General features: G+C 41.9%; 2 long non-coding RNA genes across 2 annotated transcripts; one reads left to right on the top strand and one right to left on the bottom strand.

Moving 5' to 3' along the window:
• Window positions 1-5662: 5662 nt before the first annotated feature.
• On the bottom strand, window positions 5663-6133 carry LOC122008633. Its single transcript, XR_006119332.1, has 3 exons — window positions 6108-6133; window positions 5955-6020; window positions 5663-5731 (listed from the first exon to the last, which is right to left on the bottom strand). It is a non-coding gene; the product is annotated as an uncharacterized LOC122008633 (long non-coding RNA).
• A 176-nt stretch (window positions 6134-6309) lies between these two features.
• On the top strand, window positions 6310-6924 carry LOC122012342. Its single transcript, XR_006120188.1, has 3 exons — window positions 6310-6464; window positions 6552-6617; window positions 6841-6924. It is a non-coding gene; the product is annotated as an uncharacterized LOC122012342 (long non-coding RNA).
• The last annotated feature ends 8780 nt before the right edge of the window (window positions 6925-15704 follow it).

Here is a 15704-nt window from a genome sequence, read left to right on the forward strand (position 1 = left end):
TAGTTTATCCATCCTTTACCTTTATATGCGGTACAAGGAAAGTAAGCTATAAGCACACGGGCTTAGTAAGATCCTTTCCTACTCACAAAAATCATGTATCATAGCATAATCACATAAACATATAGCATGGAGTCATAAGCATCTAAAACATCATATCATATAAAAGAGCATCATAACATATCATGTAAAAGAGCATCATAACATATCATATCATTCTACAAACCCAAAACGTCATGTCATATCATATCATAAAAGAGCATCATGTCATATCATATCATATTGTAAAAGAGCATCATGTTATATCATATCATATCATAGTGAGCATCATGTCATATCATATCATAACATAAAAGTACATCATGTCATATCATATCATAACATAAAAGTTTATGCAAGATGTCTTTTAAAAACATGCGTCATGTCATGTGCAAGATGTCTTTAAAACAATATCATATAATACTTAAATATAATCTCAACATGAGGGCCCGGCTATGTACCACATAACATAAATGCGCGCAATCCCTAGGACGGGGTAGCTAATTCCAAACCTACTAGGGATACTAGGTCCGTACTACGTCCGTCGACCTAGGGGCGAACTAAGGAGCCCATCCCTTGGACACTAAGATCCGGTACAAGCCACATAAAAAGTAAAGTAGCATGTCATATTTACGTATCATATCATGAAGAGTGCTCTTAGTCCCAACTAATAGGGAAGCAACTCTTAGACCTTTACTTGTCATATCATAAGGAGTGCTCTTTAGTCCCAACTAATAGGGAAGCATCTCCTAGGTCTTTACTTGTCATATCATAAAGCATGCATACTTGAGCATATAGCCCATCATAAGAGTCATTATCATGCATGATTCATAGGCATACATAAATGAGCATATGACATATCATAGGGAAAACATAATTCATGCATGGAAAAGGAAATATTTTAACTAGCATCTCCTAATTCATATCATAGCATGTGAGACACATAGTAAATCATAATTAGGTTTCTAACCCTAATTCCATGAAGTGGCCGAAACTTACAAGGTATTGAATCTAGGTTACAAGTAACATAAAAGCATGTGAACCCTAAACCAATTTCATATCATATACCATAAAGAACATCATGAGCATGTTTAGTTTAAGTTCCAAGCTTCCTAGGTCCTTGGTCTTGTTATGGCTGAAAGTTACCAAGCCTAGCCCTAGGTTACAAGCAACATAAAAGCATGTGAACCCTAAACCAATTTTATATCATAAATCATAAAGAACATCATGAGCATGTTTAGTTTAAGTTCCAAGCTTCCTAGGTCCTTGGTCTTGTTATGGCCGAAAGTTACCAAGCCTAACCCTAGGTTACAAGCAACATAAAAGCATGTGAACCCTAAACCAATTTCATATCATAAACCATAAAGAACATCATGAGCATGTTTAGTTTAAGTTCCAAGCTTCCTAGGTCCTTGGTCTTGTTATGGCCAAAAGTTACCAAGCCTAACCCTAGGTTACAAGCAACATAAAAGCATGTGAACCCTAAACCAATTTCATATCATATATTATAAGGAACCTAATGAGCATGTTTAGTTTAGGTTCTAAGCTTCCTAGTTCCTTTAATCTTGTTATGGCCAAAACTTGCCAAGCATCAACCTAGGTTACAACAACATGAAAGCATGTGAACCCTAAACCAATTTCATATCATATATCATAAGGAACATAATGAGCATGTGTAGTTTAGGTTCTAGGCTTCCTAGGTCCTTTAATCTTGTTATGGCCGAATGTTTAAGGAGCATGAAACTAAGTTTGAGCAACATACAAGCATAAGAATATCAAGTTAACTTCATATCATATCATAAGGCAAATCATGAGCATGTTAGATTTGATTTCTAAGTTTTCTTGGACCCTTAACCTCATCATGGCCGAAACCCTAAGGTAGGATGCATCTAGGTTCCAAGCAACAAGCAAGCATGAAAACACTAAGAAATCTTCATATCATATCATAAGGAAAGTCATGAGCATGATAGATTAAATTTTTACACTCTCCTAGACCTTCATTTCTATCATGGCCGAAACCCTACTAGGCATAAATCTAGGTTACAAGCAACATAAAAATATTAGAATTCTAAACATAACTCATAACCTAAGTTACATATCATAAGGGACATCGTGAGCATGTTTAGTTAGGTCTTAAGCTTCTCTAGGTCTTCTTTTCATGCCTTGGCCGAAAGTTCAAAGAACACGAATCTAAGTTCTAAGCAACGTACAAGCATAAGAACACTAAACTAATCTCCTATCATAGGGTACATATATCATAAGAAACATAGTGAGCATGTTTAGTTTAGGTCTTAAGTTTTTCTTTGTAGTTTGGTGGTCGAAAGTTTCATGAAGCAACCCTAGGTTTTTAAGAAATTTAAACTCATGGAAAAATACATGAACAACTTGTACCACAGGTGAGGGGATACTTACTTTCTTTTTCTTGGTTTTTCTTAAAAGAAGGTACCCTTGTGAAGAGGAAGAAGAAAGCTTCTCCTCCTAGTTCTTATTTGTGCTTCTCTTGCTTGTAAGGAGTAGATCTTGAGGACTCCTTCTTGTGGATTAGTTTTCTTAGGGAGAAAACCTTAGCTTGGATTCGGAAATGGAAGAGGGAAGAGTCCTAGGTCTCGGTGGAGGAGGAGGAAGGAGAAAGAAGGAGGAGGAAGAAGAAGGAGGAAGAAGTAGCTAAACTTTCTTTCCCTTTTCTTCTCTCATTCCTATTTATTCTCAATGAGGATGAAAAATGTCCCAATTCATCCCCTTAACTCCTCTATTCTCTCACCCTCTTCATTCCCATGAAAATAGCAAGAAGGAAGGAGAAAAAGACAACTTGTCTTTGTCTTTTGCTTGCTTCTTCTCTTAACCAAGAGGAAGAGGAGGAAAGCTACTTGATTTTCTCTTGTTCCCTTACTCATACTCTTACTTTTAACTATAATTTCCATTCTTTGCTAATCATATATCATTCATGACTCTAGTGGTTATCATACACCAATTTAGCTTTATCTATTATGAGGGGTTCATGGTTCAAGTCTTAACTTGTATTTTTTATTTCTTTTTGGTTCTATTTCCATTTCCCTTTTATTCTAAAAGAGATTATCCATATATATAGCTTAAATATTTCGTGGGTGTTACAATTAACACTGGCATTGGTGGATTGATGATCGATGCTCGAATCCCAAAAGTTTGCCCGTAATGCACCCGGCATTGCCTCACCAAGAGTTGCCTCACTCGGCGTCGTTGCACCGACCATCAACCTCCAATCTAGGCTTGGGCAGTGGACCGCCGGCAACTGCTGGGAGTCTATAAAGAGCCGAGCCGACGTTGGAGAGAAAGCCATGCCTCTCACGCCTACAGGTCAGAAGCAACAGCTTCCACTGTTGTGAACTTGGCCTTCGGCCAACCGAGGCCACTACTGGCCGATGTCGCTACCTCTAGAGCCAACGCTACCATGTCTGGCTATCACAGCCTTCCTTGCTATGAGTTACTATTGTAGAAGTTGAGAGAAGAAGAAGAGAAGAGATATGAGTTAGAAATGGACCCTTTGATTTGAAGACGGTCGGGACGAGCTACAATCGAGGTGGGTAGATTCTTCTTGTCTTTTGTGAGCTTTGATTATAGTGCATGATTATTTACTGTCATGTTTTAGTTAGGTCACAATTACTCCCTTACCTTAAATTTTTTCTATATTACTCCTGAGTTAGATACTTTATTGTCTATCCTTATACTTTGATCTATTATTGATAGCTATGCAGTCTTGGTTGTTATTCATGATTCGGTTTATATATATATACATGATAGTACCAGACCATAGTCTAATTGTAGGCTTATGTTTATACATTTATATTATAGTATAGTTATATACTTAGGCTCATACCTACAGGGTATTGATATTATATGTAGTATAGTTGTATACTTGTGAGGGCATATATATTAGTGAGATGGTGCAGACCAATACTTGATAGAAATCACTCCCTAGCTAAGGGATAGCGTATTCCACTAGAATTTTTCCTTTGGATCAAACCCTAGGACTACTTGATCTTGATCTCGTTGTTTATTATATATGTGATGATACCATGGAATTAGTTGAGATATTAATACTAGATGACTAGTATTCTCTTGATGAGATTGGCTAACTAGTATTTTGGGGACATGATTGTCACGCCCCCAGAGGAGACCCTGTCCGAGAAAATTTCGGCAGCATCTCCCCTGTACGATGGACAATCTGAAACTTTTCTACATCTCATATACCTCAGCCACAGGCGGCTGGAATAATAACAAGAAATAAAAACAATCACCACGCAGTTTATATATATATTCAGCCTCTGGCTGTCACAACCACGCAGTATATAACAATAGTACTCTGACTTGAAATCCACCCTACTCAACTACACTCGTAAAGCTCAAAACCGACGAACTCACCTCTTATGCCGTCCAGGCAGGCATGTAGTAGATTAAATCCAAAATCCAAATCCATCGATATAATAAAATCTATACCATGTCCATAAGTAAATAAATCCAGAACATAACAAGTGCAAACAGTCTAGAACAGAAAAGGAAACCAAACGAAAACCCAATCACATCCTCGAGGTCTGCAGGGACCAGCAACTGACAGCATCAACCTGAAAATATCAACAATGGAGGCGGGGTGAGTCCAACACTCAGCAGGTACAATTGATATGCAAAGTAAAGAAACAACACCTAGCACTAATCATGCGTACAGTCTCCTGATAAGAAAGATAAAAATGCATCTGAAGTAAACAGGAGAATGCTGTACTAACCAGGTCCTGAGTATAAGGTCAAACAGTCCGAGTGGTATAGGAATCCTGTATGCATGTCAAACATAGGTATCCAAACAATATGCAGCATATAAATGCAGCAAACACAAACACAAGCAATAAATGCATCATGCATATGATGCCAATGATGTGTCCTGGTCACCCCTGACGCCAGTCGATCATCTCACACAATAGTGAGGCCGAGTGGGTAGGGCTGTGACAACCGTGCACTCTGTCGTCACTACTCCTGATGAGTGACCGAGTGGACGGGATGTTGTTGGAGTACACCTATCCTCCTACCCCAAATCATAAATGGGGGAGCGCAATGCTCTCAACTCCTGGTACACGATGACGGGGAGGAATCCCTGCTGGCTAACACGTTGTGTCACACTACCCATGAGCGGACCAACGGAGCCAAACAAAGTCCCTGCTGCAACACACTCTGCCTGAATCGACCACTAACCCATGAGTGGTGGTGTGTGCAGATCCATGTAACTGGCGATGTGCTCAACAATAATGGAGCGGACTATCGCACAGCATGCAATCATGCATATGGTGCATGGCAATAACCATAAAAACATCCTGACCTAATCCATATATATAGAAAAGTACACCCTAGGTCAACGAATCATATCGAATCAAAGGTACACAGAAGGTATAAAAACCTAGGTCCTGAACATGGTGAAGCATGGTATATCACTACCCCCTATAAGCATGTATAAACAGGTAAAATATACATGAGATGCAAATCAATCAATCAATCAAGCACGTACCAAGATTTGGGTAGTGATTAACCGAAACAGATAAGAAACACAATTGATGCAATATGTTAATTCCATTACTAGGCATATCAAAGATAAAAAGTCAAAAGTACCCGCCTCCAATCAAAAAGTCCAATCCGAAATTGATCCCTCGTCGAGACACCGTCTCGAATCAATGTCCTATACCAATCAATATATATATTTTTATTTAGCTAAAATTCATAAGAATTTAAATAGCTAAATAAAATCCACAAGACTAAATTAGGGAAAACCCTAATTAACATAACCAATTGCCTACCCCAAAATTAAATCTAACCCAGATATAACCTAATATCCTATACAAAATTATACAGCATGGAACATCCTCCATAGGAACCCAACCAAATTCACTAAACATGCTCACCTAAGTGTACGAATAATGATCAGATTCCTCAGCTCCAACAACAGCTTAATCCCGTTGACACCAAACCTAGATATCAATCAACCTCATCTGTGAGTTATTTCTGCATCCAACCAATGATCAAATACAAAGAAACAACAAAGGTAAGCTGCTTACCTCACTCACCAGAAAGGGGAAAACCTTGCCCTAGACTTAGCCCCGACGCCACTGCCGGTACTGGTTTCTCAGCGTCGGCCGCCGTCGCCGTGCCCTAGCACCGCCGCCGACACATCCCCTCACCTCTTGCCGTCGGCCACAGACCGAGCAGTGCCGACCATCATTGGAGACTGCTTGTTTCCGTGCCCTAACACTTCCTTGCTGCCCTCTTTTGTGCTCTGGATCAGCAATCGGCCACTGCAGCCTCCCTTGTGCACTGTTTGGTTGATCGCAGCCTAGCTCCTTGCCCTAAATCTGCCGAGCCCTAATTTGTTCTTCACTGCCGTGCCCTAGGTTTTCCCCTTTCTGGTGAGTGAGGTAAGCAGCTTACCTTTGTTGTTTCTTTGTATTTGATCACTGGTTGGATGCAGAAATAACTCACAGATGAGGTTGATTGATATCTAGGTTTGGTGTCAACGGGATTAAGCTGTTGTTGGAGCTGAGGAATCTGATCATTATTCGTACACTTAGGTGAGCATGTTTAGTGAATTTGGTTGGGTTCCTATGGAGGATGTTCCATGCTGTATAATTTTGTATAGGGTATTAGGTTATATCTGGGTTAGATTTAATTTTGGGGTAGGCAATTGGTTATGTTAATTAGGGTTTTCCCTAATTTAGTCTTGTGGATTTTATTTAGCTATTTAAATTCTTATGAATTTTAGCTAAATAAAAATATATATATTGATTGGTACAGGACATTGATTCGAGACGGTGTCTCGACGAGGGATCAATTTCGGATTGGACTTTTTGATTGGAGGCGGGTACTTTTGACTTTTTGTCTTTGATATGCCTAGTAATGGAATTAACATATTGCATCAATTGTGTTTCTTATCTGTTTCGGTTAATCACTACCCAAATCTTGGTACGTGCTTGATTGATTGATTGATTTGCATCTCATGTATATTTTACCTGTTTATACATGCTTATAGGGGGTAGTGATATACCATGCTTCACCATGTTCAGGACCTAGGTTTTTATACCTTCTGTGTACCTTTGATTCGATATGATTCATTGACCTAGGGTGCACTTTTCTATATATATGGATTAGGTCAGGATGTTTTTATGGTTATTGTCATGCACCATATGCATGATTGCATGCTGTGCGATAGTCCGCTCCATTATTGTTGAGAACATCGCCAGTTACATGGATCTGCACACACCACCACTCATGGGTTAGTGGTCGATTCAGGCAGAGTGTGTTACAGCAGGGACTCTGTTAGGCACCGTTGGTCCACTCATGGGTAGTGTGACACAACGTGTTATCCGGCAGGGATTCCTCCCCGTCTTTGAGTACCGGGAGATGAGAGCATTGCGCTCCCCCATTTATGATTTGGGGTAGGAGGATAGGTGTACTCCGACAGCATCCCGTCCACTCGGTCACTCATCAGGAGTAGTGACGACAGAGTGCATTGTGTGAGATGATCGACTAGCGTCAGGGGTGACCAGGACGCATCATTGGCATTATATGCATGATGCATTTATTGCTTGTATTTGTGGTTGCTGCATTTATATGCTGCATATTGTTTGGATACCTATGTTTGACATGCATACAGGATTCCTATACCACTCGGACTGTTTGACCTTATACTCAGGACCTGGTTAGTACAGCATTCTCCTGTTTACTGCAGATGCATTTTTATCTTTCTTATCAGGAGACTGTACGCATGATTAGTGCTAGGTGTTGTTTGATTCACCCCGCCTCCATTGTTGATATTTTCAGGTTGATGCTGTCAAGAGAGAGTTCCAGTTGCTGGTCCCTGCACACCTCGAGGATGTGATTGGGTTTTCGTTTGGTTTCCTTTTCTGTTCTAGACTGTTTGCACTTGTTATGTTCTGGATTTATTTACTTATGGACATGGTATAGATTTTATTATATCGATGGATTTGGATTTTGGATTTAATCTACTACATGCCTGCCTGGACGGCATAAGAGGTGAGTTCGTCGGTTTTGAGCTTTACGAGTGTAGTTGAGTAGGGTGGATTTCAAGTCAGAGTACTATTGTTGTTTACTATTATATACTGCGTGGTTGTGACAGCCAGAGGCTGAATATATATATAAACTGCGTGGTGATTATTTTTATTTCTTGTTATTATTCCAGCCGCCTGTGGCTGAGGTATATGAGATGTAGAAAAGTTTCAGATTATCCACCGTACAGGGGAGATGCTGCCGAAATTTTCTCGGACAGGGTCTCCTCTGGGGGCGTGACAATTTAGTGGTATCAGAGCACAGTTTTACGATCTTTTGTTTCGTATTTTGGATTTTCGAGATTTATCTGATACCAATTTATTTGGTATCAGAGCGGGTTATGATACCTGCTTTTGGTGTTCTGGAGATTTATCGGATACCGGTTGTGAGTATTCTGGATATTTGGGTTAGCCAGGTTTGCGAGTCAAACTGGGCATTATCGGATTTTCGATATGGTTATGTTTTGAATTTCCGTTTCGGATTTATTTGGATTTCTGGCGATATGTACGTTCGGAATTTTGAGGTCAAATTGGGGACTGGACAGCGACGGAACATCTCCAAATGGCAAATAGGTATGTTGTTATTTTATGTTGGTTATATTGGTATTGATATCTGTAATTTAATTTAACAGATATGAGATGATCTACTCGTATTGCTGCGAGACGTGGTGCTAGACGACCACGTGCGAGGACCACGGGATCTCTGGATATGCCAGAGATGCCCACTGCTAGTGAGCCTGTCAGTCAGGGACAGACTCAGGATGCAGCGGGAGCATCGGGCTCTCAAATCCCGATAGCTCCTGTAGAGATACCTACTTTGGCCACACCGACGGTATCCACGCCTACCCTGTTTACAGTACCATCAGGGGTACCATTGGTGTACCCGACATCTGCTCCAGCGCAGCCTACGACGTATTCAGTGCTACCACCACTTGGATCTACAGTGTATCCTATACCAGTGGCACCTGTACCCCCAGTGCCTACAGTAGCAGCTGCTGCACCATATCCGGTACCATTACCTACCGTACCTCCAGTTGCCACCACCTTTGTTCCCCAGACAGTACCATCGACGGCTTATGCTCCGGTATATACAGCAGCACTGGGAGTTCCTCCTCCGGTTTATTCCACGGTACCACCTGTAGTATCAGCTCCAGTGTTTCTGCCAGTTCCTGCAACCGTCCCGACACAGATCACTGATATTGTCGCTGCACGAGCTAGGATTCCAGCACTGGCTGAGTCGATGAAGACTCGTTTCACTCTTTTCCGCGGAGATCTCGATCCGAGTATGGCTCTGTCATGGATAGAGACTATGGAGCAGACTTTCTTCTATATGGCTTGCTCCGAGTGGGAGAAAGCAAAGCTGGCTGCTTACCATTTACGGGATGAAGCTAATGTCTGGTGGGTTACTCAGCGTTCTATTATTGGTGAGCGCAACGTCACATGGACCAGGTTCAGAGAGGCTTTTGAGAGCCGTTTCTTTCCACTGTCCTATCAGATGTCTCGCCGACAGGATTTTATGAGTCTGAGGCAGAATAATCGCTCAGTGACCGAGTATAATACTGAATTCCTCCGGTTGGCTCAGTTTTGTCCAGAGTTAGTTGCGGAGGACAGAACTCGCATGATGCAGTTTATACAGGGATTGGATGGTTATCTGCATGTACAGCTTGCCGGATTAGGGATTTCATCTTACTCTGATGCATTGAATCGAGCTTTGATGATAGAGTTAGCTCGGCGATATCCGGACGGAAAAGAAAGCATCTGGTCGACATCAGGCGGTCCAGCGAACCTGGCGGCAGGACAGCCTCGAGTAGTCACAGACGGTCGGTCGAGGTACTTGGGGCGTCTTGTTGGCCTCGAAATCGGCGGTCTTCTTGGGCGTTCCGGTTTTCTCGGCGAACCGCAACCACCTTCGGTGATACACATTGTTTGAGATGTGGATCCGAGATCACCTCACCCGGCTTGCTCTGGGACGGTCGGTTTGCTTTTATTGCAAGCTGCACCTGAGCCGAGATTGTCGGTGAAGGCTCGGCACGGCACGGAGGGTCGGTCGAGAGGGGCAGTCTAGTCGATCGGGCATATCGAGGAGGCGGCCCAATCTTCACAACGTCGTGAGGGCGGCTCCCTCCGCGGCAACATTTGGCATGCTTGGGCGGAGTACTCGGTGCTTAGCACCCAGTTTTGCTCGGGACCTTATTATCCTCAGGCGATATCGAGACTCGATTCCGGCCGGTACCGATGCTCACCATCCTCTCGGTCTTATCGCACATAGTCCGGCGCCTTCGATGGCGACCTTGACCGCGGCCCGGCGGCGATTACCACCTCCTCCTCCGAGGTGGTCGTGTTCATGCTATTACGGAGAGGATGCTCGGCGGGCGACGGATCCGTTTTCCGCGGTACGATTTCCATTTATGCATTTACTGCTGATATTTTGATTGATACTGGCAGTTCGCACTCTTTTATATCTCGTACCTTTATGCGGGAGATTGGTAGATTACCTACTGTTAGGTTGCGGCGATTGACTGTCTCCCTACCGTCCGGTGATACTTTAGACGTCACCCAGGAGATCAGAGGTTGCCCGTTAGACTTTGGCAACATGATACTTACGGTAGATCTTCTAGTATTGGAGATGGTCGAGTTTGATATCATTCTTGGCATGGATTGGCTGTCAGTATATCATGCTACCGTTGATTGCCAGACGAGGGTGGTCACCTTCCGGCCTCCGAACCAACCCTCGTGGAGTTTCACTGGCATCAGAGACGACGGCATCTCGATTATTTCGGCGATTCAGGCGCAGAAGCTGCTGTCTCACGGCTGTCATGGTTTTCTGTTGTCGTTGATCAGTACTGAGGACAGTAGTAGTTCGCAGCTCTCCGACGTTCTTGTTGTCCGGGAGTACCCAGATGTATTTCCAGAGGAGCTGCCAGGTTTGCCTCCCAGAAGGCCAGTGGAGTTCGCTATTGAGCTGATTCCGGGAACCGCGCCGACATCGAAAGCTCCGTATCGTATGGCACCAAAAGAGTTGAACGAGCTGAAGGTTCAACTCCAGGAGCTTTTAGACAGAGGATTCATTCGCCCTAGTGTTTCACCATGGGGTTCTCCAGTTCTATTTGTCAAGAAGAAAGACGGCACCATGAGGTTATGTATTGACTACAGGCAGCTGAATTCAGTGACCGTCAGAAATAAATATCCATTACCACGGATTGAGGATTTGTTTGATCAGCTCAGAGGTACTTCAGTGTATTCTAAGATTGATCTGCGATCCGGATATCATCAGTTGAGAGTCAGAGATTCTGATATCCAGAAGACAGCTTTCCGTACCAGATACGGTCATTATGAGTTTTTGGTAATGCCATTTGGGCTTACCAATGCTCCAGCGGTGTTTATGGACTTGATGAACCGCATCTTTCTGGAGTATCTGGATCAGTTTGTTATCGTTTTCATTGATGATATATTGGTCTACTCTCGTTCCGAGGAGGAGCATGCACAGCATCTTCGCATAGTCTTGGAGATTCTTCGACGACATCAGCTGTACGCGAAGTTCAGCAAGTGTGCATTCTGGCTATCCTCAGTTGGTTTTCTAGGACACGTGGTTTCTAGCAGAGGTATTTCAGTTGATCCTCAGAAGATCGAGGCTGTCACCGGTTGGGAGCAGCCGAAGGCAGTTCAGGAGATCCGCAGTTTTCTAGGATTGGATATTACCAACGTTTTGTCGAGGGATTCTCGCGTATTGCTATGCCGTTGACACGTCTTACCAGGAAAGGCGTGAAGTTTACATGGTCCGAGGATTGCGAGACAAGCTTTCAGGAGCTGAAGCGGAGATTAGTGTCGGCTCCAGTTTTGGTTTACCTTCTGGAGAGGATGGATTTGTACTTTACACCGACGCGTCTCTACAGGGTTTGGGCGCTGTTCTGATGCAGCACGGTAGAGTAGTCTCTTATGCTTCTCGTCAGCTGAAGGAGCATGAGAAGAACTACCCAGTTCATGACTTGGAGTTAGCTGCCATCATCTTTGCTCTGAAGCTTTGGCGGCATCATTTATATGGTATCACATTTGAGATTCTCACTGATCATAAGAGTCTCAAATACATTTTCACTCAGAAGGAGCTTAATCTCCGACAGAGGAGATGGATGGAGTTCCTGAAGGACTACGATTGTACCATTAGCTACCACCCGGGAAAAGCTAATGTGGTTGCCGATGCGCTCCAGAGGGACTTTGGCTTGCCACCGGACTTCAGTCACAGACTTGATTCAGAGTTTCTCGGAGTTAGATCTTGAGGAACAGGGACCGACAGAGCAGGGTATTCTTGTTACCATGGTTGCTCAGTCGTCGATCAGGACGAGGATCCGAGAGGCACAGGCCAGTGATCAGCATTTGCAATTTATTAGCAGTCAGATAGCTTCCGGGCAGCAGACCGAGTTTATACGAGACGAGGAGGGTATTATATTCTTCCGAGACAGATTATGCGTACCTCAGTCTCATCCGGTCTTACAGGAGCTATTACAGGAGGCACGCCGTTCTCGATTTGCGATCCATCCAGGCGGGACCCGTATGTATCGAGACTTGAGACGTTCCTATTGGTGGAACGGTATGAAGAAAGACATCGCGGATTTCGTAGCTAGATGTCTTGTTTGTCAACAGGTGAAGGCTGAACACCAGAGACCTCGAGGATGTGATTAGGTTTTCGTTTGGTTTCCTTTTCTGTTCTAGACTGTTTGCACTTGTTATGTTCTGGATTTATTTACTTATGGACATGGTATAGATTTTATTATATCGATGGATTTGGATTTTGGATTTAATCTACTACATGCCTGCCTGGACGGCATAAGAGGTGAGTTCGTCGGTTTTGAGCTTTACGAGTGTAGTTAAGTAGGGTGGATTTCAAGTCAGAGTATTATTGTTGTTTACTATTATATACTGCGTGGTTGTGACAGCCAGAGGCTGAATATATATATAAACTGCGTGGTGATTGTTTTTATTTCTTGTTATTATTCCAGCCGCCTGTGGCTGAGGTATATGAGATGTAGAAAAGTTTCAGATTGTCCACCGTACAGGAGAGATGCTACAGCTTCCACTGTTGTGAACTTGGCCTTCGGCCAACCGAGGCCACTACTGGCCGATGTCGCTACCTCTAGAGCCAACGCTGCCATGTCTGGCTATCACAGCCTTCCTTGCTATGAGTTACTATTGTAGAAGTTGAGAGAAGAAGAAGAGAAGAGATATGAGTTAGAAATGGACCCTTTGATTTGAAGACGGTCGGGACGAGCTACAATCGAGGTGGGTAGATTCTTCTTGTCTTTTGTGAGCTTTGATTATAGTGCATGATTATTTACTGTCATGTTTTAGTTAGGTCACAATTACTCCCTTACCTTAAATTTTTTCTATATTGCTCCTGAGTTAGATACTTTATTGTCTATCCTTATACTTTGATCTATTATTGATAGCTATGCAGTCTTGGTTGTTATTCATGATTCGGTTTATATATATATACATGATAGTACCAGACCATAGTCTAATTGTAGGCTTATGTTTGTACATTTATATTATAGTATAGTTATATACTTAGGCTCATGCCTACAGGGTATTGATATTATATGTAGTATAATTGTATACTTGTGAGGGCATATATATTAGTGAGATGGTGCAGACCAATACTTGATAGAAATCACTCCCTAGCTAAGGGATAGCGTATTCCACTAGAATTTTTCCTTTGGATCAAACCCTAGGACTACTTGATCTTGATCTCGTTGTTTATTATATATGTGATGATACCATGGAATTAGTTGAGATATTAATACTAGATGACTAGTATTCTCTTGATGAGATTGGCTAACTAGTATTTTGGGGACATGATTGTCTATTTTTTGCCTATATTTTAGTATGATTATTATTGGGTGCTACTTGGAATTCCGTTCTGTTTCTCTTGTTCAAAAATTTGTACAAGAGTAGAACTTTTCCTAACAGCCCATGTGCTCTACAGAAGTTAAACTTGGATTGCAAACGAAACTTAACATTTTTACCCCAAGTTCAACCCATGTGTTCTTCAGAAGTTAAATCGTATTACAGAAGTTGATTAAATATCTATTTCAAAGATTAGCTTCCAGGTTAAACATGACGACGCACTCGGCCTTTTTGGGTATGGGATCATCCACCACTTCTTAGACAAAGTCTTTCAAAGAAATTAAATATTTAAACTTCTTATAGTAACCTTAGGTTTAACTATAGAAACCACAATAGAAACACAAAATTGGAATACAAAATCAAAATACAAAATCGATAGCCTCTTGTGTTGGTATTTCAGGATTCATACAAAGAACACAAACTAATTATGGAGCGAAAACAAATAATTAGTTATACCTTTCTTTGCAGCTAAAGACCTCTTGATCTTCTGTTGTATTCCTCTCCTCCTCTTGGACGTCGTGTGGGCGACGATCTACCAAGATGAAATCCACCTGAACCTTCTTCTTTGCCTACAAGTTTTGGCCACCCAAGGAATGCCAAAATAGGAAACTTCCTTCTCTTCTTCTTCCCCTCCAAGCAAACCGGCCACAAGAAGATGGAGTTTGTTGTGCCACCGGCCTTAAGAGAAGAAAACAAAGGGAGAAGAGAAAAAGAGAAGGGTCGACCACCAAGGAAAAGAGAAGAGGGAAAGCTTAGGTTTCAGCCCTAAGGGAACAAGAGAAATATGGAGATGTGTTATGTGTTATTAGTTATTCCCATGAGGCACCCTCTACCTCTCTTTTATAATCCTTGGTCATGGAAAAAAAGGAAATTTTAATAATAATTAAAATCTCTCTCTTTTAAATTTCCTACTATGATGGCTACAAAAGGAAAGTTTAAAATTAAACTTCTCTTCTAAATCATGGTTACAAAAAAGGGAAGTTTTATCAAAATTAAAATCTCTCTTTTAAAACCAATTTAGATGACAACAAAAAAGGAAAGATTTTAAAATTTCAAACTCTCTTTAAAAATCATATAGATGGCTTCAAAATAAGGAAAGATTTTAAAATTAAAATCTCTCTTTTAATCCTTTGTAGATTGCTATAAAAGGAAATATTTTAATTAAAATCTCTCTTTTTATTTCTTTAGTGGTCAGCCCCTTGCTTGGTCACCAAGCAAGGCATGGCCGGCCACATCTTGGACACCAAGATGGGCTTGGTCGACCGCTTGCTTGGGCACCAAGTAAGGATGTGGTCGGCCCCTAACTTGGGTAAGAAGCTGGGCTTTTGGTGGATAAAAACGTTTTTAAAAAGAGGCTACAACAGGGACCTAGAAGAGGAATTAGTTTTGACCTCCTGATGGACTTGAGCTTCCTGTGTTCGACCCGAACACCCAACTCAAGTTCATCAATAATAACTCATACCACTAAAGAGTTATTATTGAACTACCGCACCAATCCTATATTACATTATGGGCTTCTTCTTATCATAAGTGCATTAGTCTCCATGTGTTTAAGATATCGAATATCCATTAATTAAATGAGTTACTAACAACTCACTTAATTAATATCTATCTCCAAAAGTAGTACCACTCAACTTCATTATCATATCGGACTAAGTCCACCTGCAGGGTTTACATGATAATCCTTATGAGCTC

The sequence above is a fragment of the Zingiber officinale genome, chromosome 8A (genome assembly GCF_018446385.1).
Source record: "Zingiber officinale cultivar Zhangliang chromosome 8A, Zo_v1.1, whole genome shotgun sequence".
Lineage (NCBI taxonomy): Eukaryota > Viridiplantae > Streptophyta > Magnoliopsida > Zingiberales > Zingiberaceae > Zingiber > Zingiber officinale.